This window comes from Lichenostomus cassidix, unplaced genomic scaffold (genome assembly GCF_008360975.1).
Source record: "Lichenostomus cassidix isolate B80296 unplaced genomic scaffold, HeHo_3.0 HiC_scaffold_47, whole genome shotgun sequence".
NCBI lineage: Eukaryota > Metazoa > Chordata > Aves > Passeriformes > Meliphagidae > Lichenostomus > Lichenostomus cassidix.
Window position 1 is genome coordinate 713,275 of NW_028147553.1, and position 14,699 is coordinate 727,973.

Consider the following 14,699-nt stretch of genomic DNA (forward strand, 5'->3'; position numbering starts at 1 on the left):
TAAGACCAGATGCCACTGACAGGACACACCGTGCGAGGGTCTCCTTTGCACATCCATTCCTTCCCAGGTATTTGTAGAGAACGTCCCAAGTTCCATCAGAAACACTACCTCGACAACAGAGGGCGCTGTAGGAGTGGATTTCCATCCCTTTTGGGCCTGCCGTCCTGCATTTCAAAGCCATTGCCTTCGTAGCAGCCTTTCTGCTCAGAACTGCAATTCTTTGCCACACCCACGTCTTACACATGTCTTACCGTGTCTTACACATGCCACTTAGACCTCACAGGTCTCACAATTACTGCAGTGAGCCTGTAAACACGACCCGTACAACTCTCCCTATGTGCATACAGTATCCCTCCCCCTATGTGCACACAGTATCTCTTTGTACTTTTCTCTTTCACTGTGAAATCTATGCCTGAACATGTAGCAAAATTCAACTGCTCTATGCTTGCTACTCAGGAATCCATGCCTCCTGCTCTGGCAAGTGCAACACTTTTGAAACGTGATACATACCTTCTCATATCAGCATACTTAGGACAGCCAGAGCTACATGCTCCCCGAGGACAGATTCTTTGCCATTTCCGCCTTGACAATCACACCGAGTGGCAGCCCATGGAGCTCCACATGGATGTAGCGTCCTTGCAATACAGGCAACCCTGTGAAACACAGAAAGGCTGTTACTGCAACCTGTACATCCCTGCGCGTTCCTTGTCACCGAGACAGTTCAAGACATGTTCTTTCCTACAGCTTTTGCAAGCCTCTTCTACAATGCATAACCCCATCAGTGCCTTCTTCTAAGCCCATGCACCTACTTCATCCTCGTCACTTACCTGCTCCCAGGCTTTCTTGTTCTATACTCCTCCTACTTCCTGACCCAAACCTCCATGTACCATTCCATTCCAGGGAGGGTTATCACGTACTCATCATTCTTCTTCAGCAAAACATTCATATACACCTCTATTTACCAGTCTCCCTAAAGACAGCTACTTTGCTGTGACTGACTGACTGACTGACTGATAGCCAGCCAGCCAGCCTGCCAGCCAGCCAGCCAGCCAGCCAGCCAACCAACCAAGCAGCCAGCCAGCCAGCCAGCCAGCCAGCCAGCCAGCCAGCCAGCCAGCCAGCTAGCTAGGTAGCCAGCCAGCCAGCCAGCCAGCCAGCCAGCCAGCTAGCTAGCTATCTGATCAAATCCAGGGAAAATTATTCCTCAGTCATCTCACCTTCTGCAAGAGGTCAAAGCCTGCAGCTGCACTCCAAGCTGTGGAAGCCTCAGCATGCAGCAGGTCCAGAGGATACCCTTGCAGGAAGCAGGTTAGTACCCACTGTCCCCCAGGACAGGGGGGAACAGGAGGCCTTTGCCTACATGCTGTCATCTGTGCTTACAGCCCATAAACATCTACCCTCTGTGGCCCACGTGTGCAAACCCTCATCCAGCCCCACATGCTACACACATGCCATTTTCATGTCACAGTTACCTTACAGGGTCTTTTTATGCATTCCACATGCTGTGCAGTGCTAGGCCTTTCATGGCAGCACTGCATATAAATCCACAGATCTGCAGCCTACTGCAAGATGCTGACCCTGCTTTGCCAGGGTGACAGGCCTGGCCATCGGCCCAAGACTTCGGGCTATATTAAGCCACCTCAGGATGCCCCCGGGACCTATGGACCGCTCCTGTTGCTGTGTCTCTGTTCGTTCCTGTGGCCCTACCTGTCCCTCCTCTCCTCTTTTTCCCTTCCTCTCTGTCCTCGTGGCTTTCAAATCTAAGACCACATGCCATTGACAGGACACAACATGTGAGGGTCTCCTTTGCACATCCACTCCTTTCCAGTTATTTATAGAGAACATCCCAAGTTCCATCAGAAACACTACCTTGACACGAGAGGGCGCTGTAGGAGTGGATTTCCATCACTTTTGGGCCTGCCGTCCTGCATTTCAAAGCCCTTGCCTTCGTAGCACCCTTTCTGCTCAGAACTGTAATTCTTTGCAACACCCACGTCTTACACATGTCTTACCGTGTCTTACACATGCCACTCACACCTCACAGGTCTCACAATTACTGCAGTGAGCCTGTAAACACGACCTGTACAACTCTCCCCATGTGCATACAGTATCACTCTTCCTATGTGCACGCAGTATGTCTTTGTACTTTTCTCTTTCACTCTCTAATCTATGCCTGAGCATGTAGCAAAATTCAAGTGCTCCATGCTTGCTTCTCAGGAATCCATGCCTCCTGCTCTGGCAAGTGCAACACTTTTGAAACGTGACACGTACCTTCTCATATCAGCATACTTAGGACAGCCAGAGCTGCACGCTCCCCGAGGACAGATTCTTCTCCATTTCTGCCTTGACACTCAAACCACGTGCCAGCCCATGGAGCTCCACATGCATGTCGTGCCCTTGTCATACAGGGAACCTGGTGAAACACAGAAATACTGTTGCTGCAACCTGTACATCCCTGCATGTTCCTTGTCACAGAGACAGTTCAAGCCACATTCTTTCCTCCAGCTTTTGCAACACTTCTCTACCATCCATAACCCGCTCAGTGCCTCCTTCTATGCCCATTCAGCTACTTCATCCTTGTCACCAACCCACTGCCAGGCTTTCCTGTTCCATACTCCTCCTACTTCCTGACCCAAAAATCCACGTAGCATTCCATTCCAGGGAGGGTTATCACATAGTCATCATTCGTCTTCACCTAAACACTCATATCCACCTGTATCCACCAGTCTTCCTCAAGACAGCTACTTTGCACTTACTCACTCACGGAGTGACAGTGAGCCAGCCACCTACCTACCTAGCTAGCTACCTAGCTAGCTAGCTAGCTAGCTGATCACATTCAGGGAAAATTATTCCTCATTCCTGTCACCTTCTGCGAGAGGTCCAAGCCTGCAGCTGCACTCCAAATGGTCCAAGCTTCAGCGTGCACCGAGCAAAGAGGATCTGCTTGCAGGAAGTAGGTTTGTACCCAATGTCCCCAAGCTCAGGGGGGAACAGGAGGCCTTTGCGTACATGCTGTCACGTCTGCTGCCAGGCCATAAACATCTACCCTCCTTGGCCCACCTGTGCAAATCCCCATCCAGTTCCACATGCCATAACCATACCATTTGCATGTCACAGTTACCTTACAGGGTGTTTCAATGCATTCCACATGCTGTGCAGTGCTAGGCCTTGCACCGCAGCAATGCATGTATATCCACACATCTGCAGCCTGCGGCAAGATGCTGCCCCTGCTTTGCCAGGGGGACAGGCCTGGCCATCGACCCATGACTTCAGGCTACATTAACCCACCTCGGGATGGCCCCGGGACCTGTGGATCTCTCACACTGCTTTGTCCATGTTTGTTCCTGTGGCCCTACCTGTCCCTCCCCTCTTCTTTTTCTCTTCCTCTCTGTCCTTGTGTCTTTCAAACCTAAGACCAGATGCCAGTGACAGGGCACAACCTGTCAGGGTCTCCTTTGCACATCCATTCCTTCCCAGGTATTTCTAGAGAACGTCCCAAGTTCCATCAGAAACAGTACCTCGACACCAGAGGGCGCTGTAGGAGTGGATTTCCATCACTTTTGGGCCTGCCGTCCTGCATTTCAAAGCCATTGCCTTCGTAGCAGCCTTTCTGCTCATAACTGCAATTCTTTGCAACATCGACCTCCTAGACATGTCTTACCGTGTCTTACACATGCCACTTACACCTCACAGGTCTCACAATTACTGCAGCGAGCCTGTAAACACGACCTGTGCATCTCTGCCTATGTGCATACAGTATCACTCTCCCTATGTGCACACAGTATCTCTTTGTGCTTTTCTCTTTCACTCTCAAATCTATGCCTGAGCATGTAGCAAAATTCAAGTGCTCCATGCTTGCTTCTCAGGAATCCATGCCTCCTGCTCCGGCAAGTGCAACACTTTTGAAACGTGACACATACCTTCTCATATCAGCATGCTTAGGACAGCCAGAGCTGCATGCTCCCCGAGGACAGATTCTTTGCCATTTCTGCCTTGACAATCACACCGAGTGCCAGTCCACGGAGCTCCACACGGATGTAGTGTCCTTGCAATACAGGCAACCCTGTGAAACACACAAAGGCTGTTACTGCAACCTGTACATCCCTGTGTGTTCCTTGTCACCAAGACAGTTCAAGACATGTTCTTTCCTCCAGCTTTTGCAAGCCTCTTCTACAATCCATAACCCCATCCGTGCCTTCTTCTAAGCCCATTCACCTACTTCATCCTTGTCACTTACCTGCTCCCAGGCTTTCTTGTTCTATACTCCTCCTACTTCCTGAGCCAAACCTCCACGTACCATTCCATTCCAGGGAGGGTTATCATGTACTCATCATTCTTCTTCAGCAAAACATTCATATACACCTCTATTCACCAGTCTCCCTTAAGACAGCTACTTTGCTGTGACTGACTGACTGACTGCCAGCCAGCCAGCCAGCCAGCCAGCCAACCAACCAGCCAGCCTGCCAGCCAGCTAGCTAGCCAGCCAGCCAGCCAGCCAGCCCACCAGCCAGCCAGCCAACCAGCCAGCCAACCAGCCACCTAGCTAGCTAGCTAGCTAGCTAGCTAGCTAGCTAGCTATCTGATCAAATCCAGGGAAAATTATTCCTCGCTCATCTCACCTTCTGCAAGAGGTCAAAGCCTGCAGCTGCACTCCAAGCTGTGGAAGCCTCAGCATGCAGCAGGTCCAGAGGATACCCTTGCAGGAAGCAGGTTTCTACCCACTGTCCCCCAGCTGAGGGGGGAACAGGAGGCCTTTGCCTACATGCTGTCATCTGTGCTTACAGCCCATAAACATCTACCCTCCCTGGCCCACCTGTGGAAATCTTCACGCATCCCCCCATGCCATAACCATGCCATTTTCATGTCACACTTACCTTACAGGGTCTTTCAATGCCTTCTACATGCTCTGCAGTGATAGGCCTTTCACTGCAGCATGGCATATATATTCACACAGCTGCAGCCTGCTGCAAGATGCTGCCCCTGCTTTGCCAGGGGGACAGGCCTGGCCATCGGCCCATGACTTCGGGCTATATTAACCTACCTCAGGATGCTCCTGGGACCCATGGACTGCTCACATTGCTTTGTGCTTGTGCCTTATACCTACTAACAAATGACAGTGAGAGGACACACTGTCTGAGCATCTCCTTTGCATATTCATTCCTCCACTGCTATTTCTACAGAATGTCACAAATTCCATCAAAACAACTATGTACACACAGGAGGACACTGTAGGAGTGGACTTAGTTGCAGCCTACCGTGTTGCATTGCAAAGCCATTTCCATCGTAGCACTCTTTCTGTTCAGAACTCCAATTCCTTGCAGCACCTACCTCCCATGTCTTACCCATGGCACTTACAAATCACAGGTGTCATCTCACAAGTACCGCACCCAGTCTATCAACACACCTCGCACAATTCTCTACATGCGCACAGAGGATCTCTTTGCATTTCTCACTTTCACTCTCCAATCTCTGCCTCAGCACGTACAATACCTCAACCCCTCCGCTTTTGCTTCTCAGCAATGCATGCCTCCTACTATGGCAACTGCAACACTTCTGAAACACAACACATACCTTCCCATATCCACATCTGTAGGACAGCCACAACTGTGTGCTCCAACAGGACAGATTCTTCTCCATTTCCATCTTCACTGTCACACCCAGTGCCAGCACATGTAGCTCCACATGGATGCAGCACCATTGTGACACAGGCATCCCTGTGAAACACACAAATCCCGTCACTGACACCGTCCATCCCTGCCCATCCCTGTCAGCGAGACATTTATGGCCACCTTCTTTCCTACAGCTTTTCTAACACTCTTATACAATCATGAATCCCCTCATTACCCCCTTCTGTGTCATTTCACATACTTCATCTTTCTCACTAAGCCACTCTGTGGGTCTCTTGTGACATACTCAGAATCTGCAGTGGCCCAAACATCCACATAGCATTCCATTTCAGGGATAATTGTCACACACTGCTTGTCCTTGCTCAGCAAACATCCATATACCACTCCATCCACAAGTGTCCCTGCACACTGCCGCTTTGCAGGGACAATGGGCCCGCTCTTTACACGGATGGAAAATTATTCCTAGGTCATCTCACCTTCTGGGACAGCTGTGTATGCACTAAGACCCGAGCCAGGAGCTGCACAGCAAATCCACTAGGCCTCAGTATGCAGCGGGCGAGGAGGATGTGCCTGCAGGAACCGGGTTCGTACAGACCGTCCCGCAGCTCAGGGCGGATCGGGAGGCCTCGGGGTACGTGCGGTAAGCTGCGGTCTCACGCAATACACAAGCATCCTCTTTGGCCCCCCCGTGGAAAGCCTCACCCAGCCGCACATGAAATAACCGTGCCATTTTCACGTCACAGGCACCTTACAGGCCCTTTCTACTCATGAGGGGCCCTGCACAGTGCTAGGCCACATACCACAGCAGTGCATTGAAAGCAAGAGATGTGGAGTCTGCTGCAACTCACCGATCCCACTCGCCCGGGGGGACAGGCCTGGGCACAGTGCCATCGCTTCAGGGTCCACGAATCGATGTCACGATGCTGCGGTGACTCACGCAGTGCCGATAAAGCTTTGTTCCTGTCCCTGGCTGTGAGGCCATCTGTTGTTCCACCGCTCTTTTTCTGTCCTCTTTTGCTCCTCGTGTCTCATACCTATGAGCAAATCCAAGGGAGAGGACACACAGTGTGAAGGTGTCCTTTGCCCCTCATTTCATTCTGAGGTGTTTATAGACACCCTTGTCATTGTCATGAACAGCAGTATGGAAACACAACAGGCTACCGCATGAGTGCACTCACCTCACACCCAGCGTGCTACTTTGCATTCCAAGCCATTTCCTTTGTAACACTTTGCACAGAACTGTAATCCCTTCAAGCACCTACCTCCGATCTCTTAGAGGGGTCACTTGCAACTCACAGGTGTCACAATTTTTGCATGCAGCTTGTAAACGCACCCTGCATAGTTTTCTGTATGCACACTGAATATCTCTTGGCACCTCTCTATTTCTGTTCCAAACCTCTGCCTCAACATGTATGAGAACTCAGGTGCTCTGTGTTTGTTTCTCACCAAGACATACCTCCTGCTATGTATACTATGACACTCTTTAAATACCAAACATACCTTCCCATATTCACATCAGAGGACATCCCGATGTGAAGGCTCCAGCTGGGCACTTTCTTCTAAATGTCTGCCTTCACAATCCCACCCTGTGCCAGCACATGTTGCTCCATATGGATGCATTACCCTTGCAATGCAGGCAGCCCTGTGAAACACACAAATACCGTCACTGACCCTGTACATCCCTTGCCATACCTGTCAGCAAGACATTTCAAGCTGCCTTCTTTCCTAAAGCTTTTACAACAGTCTTATACAATCAGGAACCCCCTCATCACCCCCTTCTCTGTCATTTGACAGACTTGATCCTTCTCACTAAGCCACTCACGGTCTTTTTTTGCCATGTAATCATAGTATGTACTGACCTGAACACCCACATACCATTCCATTTCAGGGATTGCTGTCACACATTCATCATCCTTCCTCACTCCATCATTCCCACAGATCTCCATCCACAGGCCTCCCTCAAGACAGATACTTTGCACTGACAGGCAGCCACCTTGTTATATTCACGGAGAATTACTTCTCAGCCATCTCACCGTCCGGGACAGGCGTGTAGGCAATAATGCCCAAGCCCGAGAACGCCCTCTGAATTGTCCAGGCCTCAGCATGCAGCGGGCGAACAGTAAATGCTCGCAGGATCCAGGCTCGTACATGCTGGCAGGAACTAGGTTTGTACATACTCTCCCCCACCTCAGGGGGAAGCAGGAGGCCTTCGGGTACCTGCCGTAAGCTCCGCTCCCGTGCCACAGACATCTATCCTCTTTGCCTCAGCTGTGGGAAGCCTCACCCACCCTTACATGACATAAGCTTGCCATTTCCTATGTCACAGGCACCTTATAGGGTGTTTTCAATCCATTCCACACTGTCTGCAGTGCTAGGCCACATACCACAGCAGTGCATATGGAGCAACAGATGCTGAGCCTGCTGCCACACACTGAGCCCACTTTCCCAGGGGGACAACTCCGGCCACCGTCCCGTGGCTACGGGGTCCATTACCTGACGTCACGGTGCCCTCAGGACCCACGCAGTGCTGCCATAGGTCTGTGAGCCTTTCTGTGCAGGCATGTCTTCTCTTTTCCACTCTCTTTTTTTTTCTTTCCTGGCGTCTTTTTGTCACTCCTCGCGTCTCATACCTAGAAAGAAATCCAAGTGAGAGGACACACTGTGTGAGGGTATCCTCTGCACGTTTTCACTTTCATCAGGACCACTGTGTGAACACTTCAGGCCACTGTAGGAGTGCAGTCACCCCACTTGCAGCCCGCTACCTCGCATTTCAAGGCCATCGCCTTTGTAGCACTTCTTCCCCACAGAACTGCCATGCTTTCCAGTACCTTCCTCCCACGTCTCGCACACGTCACTTACCACTCACAGGTGCCACAGTTATTGCACCAAGCTTGTAAACACGCTGTGCACGATGATGTGTATGCACACACATATCTCTTGGCACTTATCCATCTCGCTACCAAATGCCTGCCTAAACAGGGATGAAAGCAAAAATGCTCCACGTCCGCTTCTCAGCAACACATACCGTGCAGTACGGCAACTCTGACACATTTTAAACACGACACATACCTTCCCTTATCCACGTCCAGAGGACAGGCAGAGGTGGAGGCTCCAGCAGGACACTTTGTTCTCCACGTGTGCCTTGACAATCACAGCCAGTGCCAGCAGATGTAGCTCCACACGGACGCAGTAGCCTCGCAATGAAGGCAGCCCTGTGAAACACACGAATACAGTCACCAAAAGATCCACATGAAATACACATCAAATTCCACTTCAGGGATTTCTGTCATAGACTCATAAATCTTTCTCAACCGAACATCCATATACAACTCCATCCAAAAGGCTCCCTGCACACAGCTGCTTTGCACATTACAAGCATGAAAAATTATTCCTAGGTCATCTCACCTTGTGGGACAGCTGTGTATGTATGCACTTAAATCAAAGCCAGCAGCTCCACTTCAAATCTTCTAGGCCTCAGTATGCAGCGGGCGAAGAGGATATGCCCGCAGGAAGCGGGTTTGTACACAGCGTCCAGCAGCTCAGGGGGGAACGGGAGCCCTCGGGATCCACGTGATAAGCTCCCGTCTCACGCAGGCCACAGCTATCCTCTTTGGCCCACCTGTGGAAAGCCTCCCCCAGCCCCACAGTCCTCAGCCACGCCATTTTCCCCTCACAGTTACCTAGCAGCATTTCCTGACGCATCGCACACTGTCCGCAGGCCTAGGCCTGGCACCACAGCACCGCATTCGCATCGACAGATCTGGAGCCCGCCGCCAGACACCGACCCAGTTTTAGCAGGGGGACAGGCCCGGGCATCGGCGCACGCCTTCCCCGAAGGAATTAAGCCACATCACAACGCCCGCCGGGAACCACGGCCCGGTCATATGCTCTGTCGCTGTCCTGTTATGTGTCCCTACCTGTCCTTCCAATCTTCCTTTCCTCTCTTCTCTTCTCTCTCTCTCTCCTTCTGTCTCTCGTACCTACTGACAGGTGACAGTGACAGGACCCACTGCCTGAGTATGTCTTCTCCACATCATTTCCTTCACAGGCATTTGTACAAAATGTTATAAGCTCCTTCATGAACAGTACCTGCGCACAACGGGACGCCGTAGGAGCGGACTCACCTCCCTTCCAGGCTGCCGTGTTGCATTTCTAAGCCATTCCCCTCGGAGAACTTTGTGATGTTCAAAGAAACCTGTCTAGAAGAGAGACAGTAAAAAACTTAGCTGTCTGCTACATCTGCATCCCATTACCAGGCACTTGAACAGCAAGGAAGTACCCAAACCAGGAAACAATGACTTCATTCTTACCCCTGTGTGCCTACTTACCATCTTTGACAAGTACAAACATTCCCTTAGCCTCTGCAGTCACGTACATATCTGATGGTTTTTACTTGCCTTGGTTTTCCACCTTCATTTCAATGCTTTGCTCCTCACGTACAGCTCGTGCCACCTTCTATTTTTCGGTTCCATGTGCTTTTGGTTTGTTTGCTCAATGTCTTTTCACTTTCCTCTGCCATGCTGCCTTTAAATTAATTTTTTTTTTTTTTTTTATTTTTTTTTTTAAAGGGAGCATGCCACCTTGGCTGCATCTCTGTTCCCTAGCATCCGTGCTTTTTCCTTTTTTTCCTGTCTTTTTTTTTTTTTTCCCATTACCAAATTATATATATTTCTACATATAATATATATTATAAATAAAATGTATATATACTATGCAAGACATAAGACATATAGTAACATATACAAATATATGAATTCCATTATATAACATATATATTATATGTATAATATCTAACATACATTCCATATATTTCATATATACCACATATGATATAGCCAACAGATAATATCTATTACCTACTACCCATTTTATAGACAAATATGATATGTATAATATCTATATTTCATATATCCACATAAAATACATAAAATTGATGTAACATACATATACTAGATATATTATTATACTCAGCTGCTGCTTACCGGGTTGCTGCTCCTCAGGCAACCGTCAGCAGGTGTTTCTGGGGGTGGTGATGCTCATCAGGCAACCGTCTCCAGGTGTTTCTGGGGGTGGTGATGCTCATCAGGTAACCATCTCCAGGTGTTTCTGGGGGTGGTGATGCTCATCAGCCGAACAGCTCGTACATCTGTGCGAAAGTCCAGAAGCCATACCTAGTGTTCCAAAAAATGCATTTTTCTGAAAGGAGCGACTATTCCATCTCAAGGTCCTGGTAAACACACCGAAAGCACCAGAGCCCACACAACAGGGCTATGCACTCTCCCGTCCCGGCAGCAGCCGCTCCACCTGCACAGCGTCCCGGCTCAGCCTCCACCCGAGCGCCCCGAAGACCGGCTCCACCCACGCCTCGCGGTGGCCAGCCGCTGCAGGTCCTCCACTCCCTGCCCGTTCCATCGTCCCCGACGTTCCTGTATGTGTGTGCCACTCAGTGTGGAGCACGTGCTGTTTTCCAGTATCTCCTTCTTACCTGCCCAGGCGCCGCGCTGACCGGACAGCCCCCACAGCCCGCAGTCAGTCCGTGCCGCAGACACCCGAGCAGCCGGGCCGCGAGCGCGCAGGACCCGGTGCGGGGACGCGGCCGCCGCCGTCGGTGCCCCCCCCGTCCCGTTCCCGGCGCGGGGACGCTGCCGCCGCCGCCCGCGCCCCCCCCCCTTCCCGGCGCCAGGACGCGGCCGCGGCCGGCGTGGCCCCCCCCCCCAGACTCCCGGCACGGGGATGCAGCTGAGGCTGGCCGTCCCCGTTTCCTTTGCGCCGCAAACAAACTGCTGCCGCCGCCGGGACATCCACCTCCCCTCCCCGGAGACGCAGCCCGGGCGGGCGGGTCCCCCACCACTGTCTATCGGCGGCGGCGAGTGCTGCTGCCGCCGCTGCCGCCGCCCCCCCCCCTCGGCGGCAGGCGCCGCCGCTCCCCCGGCGACTCAGGAAACCTGTACCGCTCTGCGCGCAACAGACCCCCCAGCCTCCACCGGCCTCTCGACCGGGGTCGCCGCCGGCTTCACCTGCAGTCCGCCGGCGCTCCGCCGTCGCCGCCGCCGCCCACGCCGCCGCCCCCGCCGCTCCACCGGCGCCGCTCCGCCACCTCTCCCGCAGCTCCGCCGCAGCCGGCACTCAGCCGCGGAGCGCCGTCGCCGCTCGGCCGCCGCCGGCAGTCCACCGCCGCTGCCCCGCCGCCGCCGCCGGCCGCCGCCGGCGCTCCGCGGCCGGTTCTCCGCCGCTTCGTCCGCTCCCGCGCCGCGGCCGGTTCTCCGCCGCCGTCCGCTCCCGCCGCCGCGCCGCTGCCGAGCTGCCGGCGGCGCTTGGCCGCCGCGCTCCGCGGCCGGTCTCTGCGCCGCCCGCTCCCCGCCGCGCCGCCGGGCCTCTCCGGCGGCCGGTGCTCCTCCGCCCCTCCGCGCCGCTGCCGGCCGCCCGGCTCCCGAGCGTCGCGCGCCGCCGCTGGCGCTCTGCGGCCGGTTCTCCGCGCTCGTCCGCTCCCGCCGCTGCCGCCGCGCTCCGCGCCGTGCTCCTCCGCCCCGCCGCGCCGCCGCCCGCTCCCGAGCGTCGGGCGGCGCTGGGCCGCCGCCGGCGCTCCGCGGCTGGTTCTCCGCCGCTCGTCCGCTCCCGCCGCCGCCGCCGGGCGCTCCGCGGCCGGTGCTCCGCCGCCCCTCCGCCCCTCCGCTCCCGCCGCCGCCCGGCCGCCGCCGGCGCTCACCTTCCGCTGCCTCACCGTAGCCGCCGCCGCTCCGCCGCTCCTCGTCCGCCGCTGGTGCTCCTAGGGGTCTCGCGGGCGGCGCCGGGGGGCCCCTCTTGAGGGGCTCGGAGCCGAGGGGCGGGGAGAGGCGGGCCGGGGCGGAGAGGGGCGGGCCGGGGCGGGGCTTGGCGGCCAGGGGCGGGCCGGGGCGCCGAGGGGCGTGGCCGCCGTTCGGCCGACGGCGCCGGTGCGTATCCCTGAACGCAGGGATCTCGGCAGCTCCCCCCGCCCCGACCGCGCCGTCGCTCTTTCCCGCAAGCCCGCAAGGCTCGCGAGCCGCCGCGGCGGCACTCTCGGGGTGCGCATTTCGTTCTGGCAGCCAGGTACGTTCCTAAACCCCCTGAGAATACCCCCGCGGCCGCCCTTTTCGAACGCGTCACAACTGCGCATGCTCGAGCCAGCCGACGCCATTTTGGCCGTCGTCCGTACCGCGCATGCTCGAGCGATGCGGGCGCCATTTTGGTTGTCGTCCGTACCGCGCATGCTCGAGCGATGCCGACGCCATTTTGGTAGTCCACGGTACCGCGCATGCTCGAGCGATGCCGACGCCATTTTGGTAGTCCACCGTATCGCGCATGCTCGAGCGATGCGGGCGCCATTTTGGTTGTCGTCCGTACCGCGCATGCTCGAGCGATGCCGACGCCATTTTGGTAGTCCACGGTACCGCGCATGCTCGAGCGATGCCGACGCCATTTTGGTAGTCCACCGTATCGCGCATGCTCGGTACAGCGCGGGTGAGGGTGGGGGTGTAGGGTAAAGGGATCGGGTGCAGGGATCAGGGGTTATAGGGTACTGTAAAAGGCTTATAGTGAGGGTGAGGAAGAGGGTGGGGTGAGGGAGCAGGGTCAAGGGATCAGGTATAGCGATCAGGAGTCATCATTACAGTGAGGATGAGGATGAGGGTCACCATGAGGGTGAGGGAACAGGGCCAAGGGGTCAGGTGCAGGGGATCAGGTTTTAGGGCTACAGTGAGGGTATAGATGAGGGTAATATGACACTACATTGCCAAGGGATCAGGTGCAAGGGATCAGGGTTAGGGTTACGATTAGGGGGTGCGTTCAGGTGCAAGGGATCAGGGTTAGGGTTACGATTAGGGGTGCGTTCAGGGGGCGTGGTCTAGGGTTCGGGTTGCAAAGGGGCGGGTCTGAGTCGTCAGGGGGCGTGGTCTAGGGTTCGGGTTGCGAAGGGGCCCAGGTGCAGTGAATAGGGCTGGTGGTCAGGGGGGGGTGTGTCTAGGGTTAGGGTTGTTACAGTATTAATAGAGATGACAGTGCTTAAGATTAGGGGTAATTAGCATCATGAGGTTGTTAGTGTTTTTCAGATGCTTGGCAGTATTAATGTTGTTACCATATATAAAGCTGTTAGCCTATGTAGGGTAATCAGCATCATGAGGGTAGTTGGCATAATCAGGGTATTCAGCATAATTAGGGGTGTTGTTAGCATAATTAGGGTTGTTAGCATAATTAGGGTTGTTAGCATGCTTAAGATGATTACCATAATTAGGGTTGTTAGCATAATTAGGGGTTGCTTGACTAATTAGTGTAATCAGCATTGTCAGGGTAGTTAGTATCATCTATATCATTAGCATAGGGAAGAATCACATCTGCCTAACATTTGCCTAAATATTATCATTAGCATCATGGGGATGATTACCTTATGAATGAGTCTGTGCTTAGCATAGTTAGGGTTGGTTCATTAGCATAATGGCAGTGATTTGCATAATAACTTCAGTTGCCATTTTCATTTTTACAGGAACGTATGATTTTTTTCTCCTACACAATTAAGACACTTCGCAGCAGGAGGGCAAGAACCGTCAGGAAGACAATTAAGACACTTTGCAGCAGGAGGGCAAGCACCTATACGAGCATAATGAAGATACCCACCCCCGTGACGATGAGGACAATGTCAACAGCAATCAGCAGTACTAGAAGAGAACAATGATGACCATAATGACCACAATTGTGGTCATTATGCTGCACAAGGTAGGAACAACATTGACCACATATAGGAGAACAGACACAAACAATACAGTCATGACAGGCACAGTAGCAAAGATAAGCACAATAAGTACAGGAAGTACGAAAATGACACCAACCATGGTACACTATCCAGGAGAGCAGTTAGAAGGTCTGCAGAAACAGTGCAGAATGAGTGGGTGGAGTCGGTGGGCGGGGTCGGCGGTGACGTCGGCGGTGACGTCGGTGGGCGGGGTCGGTGGGCGGAGTCAGGGGGCGGGATCAGTGGTGACGTCGGTGGGCGGGGTCGGTGGGCGGAGTCAGGGGGCGGGATCAGTGGTGACGTCGGTGGGCGGGGTCGGTGGGCGGGGG

At 53.8% G+C, this 14,699-nt stretch overlaps 1 long non-coding RNA gene across 4 annotated transcripts in view; it reads right to left on the reverse strand.

Moving 5' to 3' along the window:
* The window catches only part of LOC146422083 (uncharacterized), a 163,964-nt gene that overhangs the window by 138,039 nt on the left and 11,226 nt on the right, over window positions 1-14,699 (reverse strand). Inside the window, exon 3 of one of the 4 annotated variants that reach the window (XR_014848362.1) lies at window positions 5,651-5,714. The exons of 1 other annotated variant lie outside the window; for it this stretch is intronic. This is a non-coding gene — a long non-coding RNA (uncharacterized LOC146422083). Of the gene's footprint in view, window positions 1-5,650; window positions 5,715-6,348; window positions 6,375-7,297; window positions 7,320-14,699 lie in introns of those variants that run through there. 2 more of the 4 variants (XR_014848361.1, XR_014848364.1) reach the window with 2 other exon arrangements.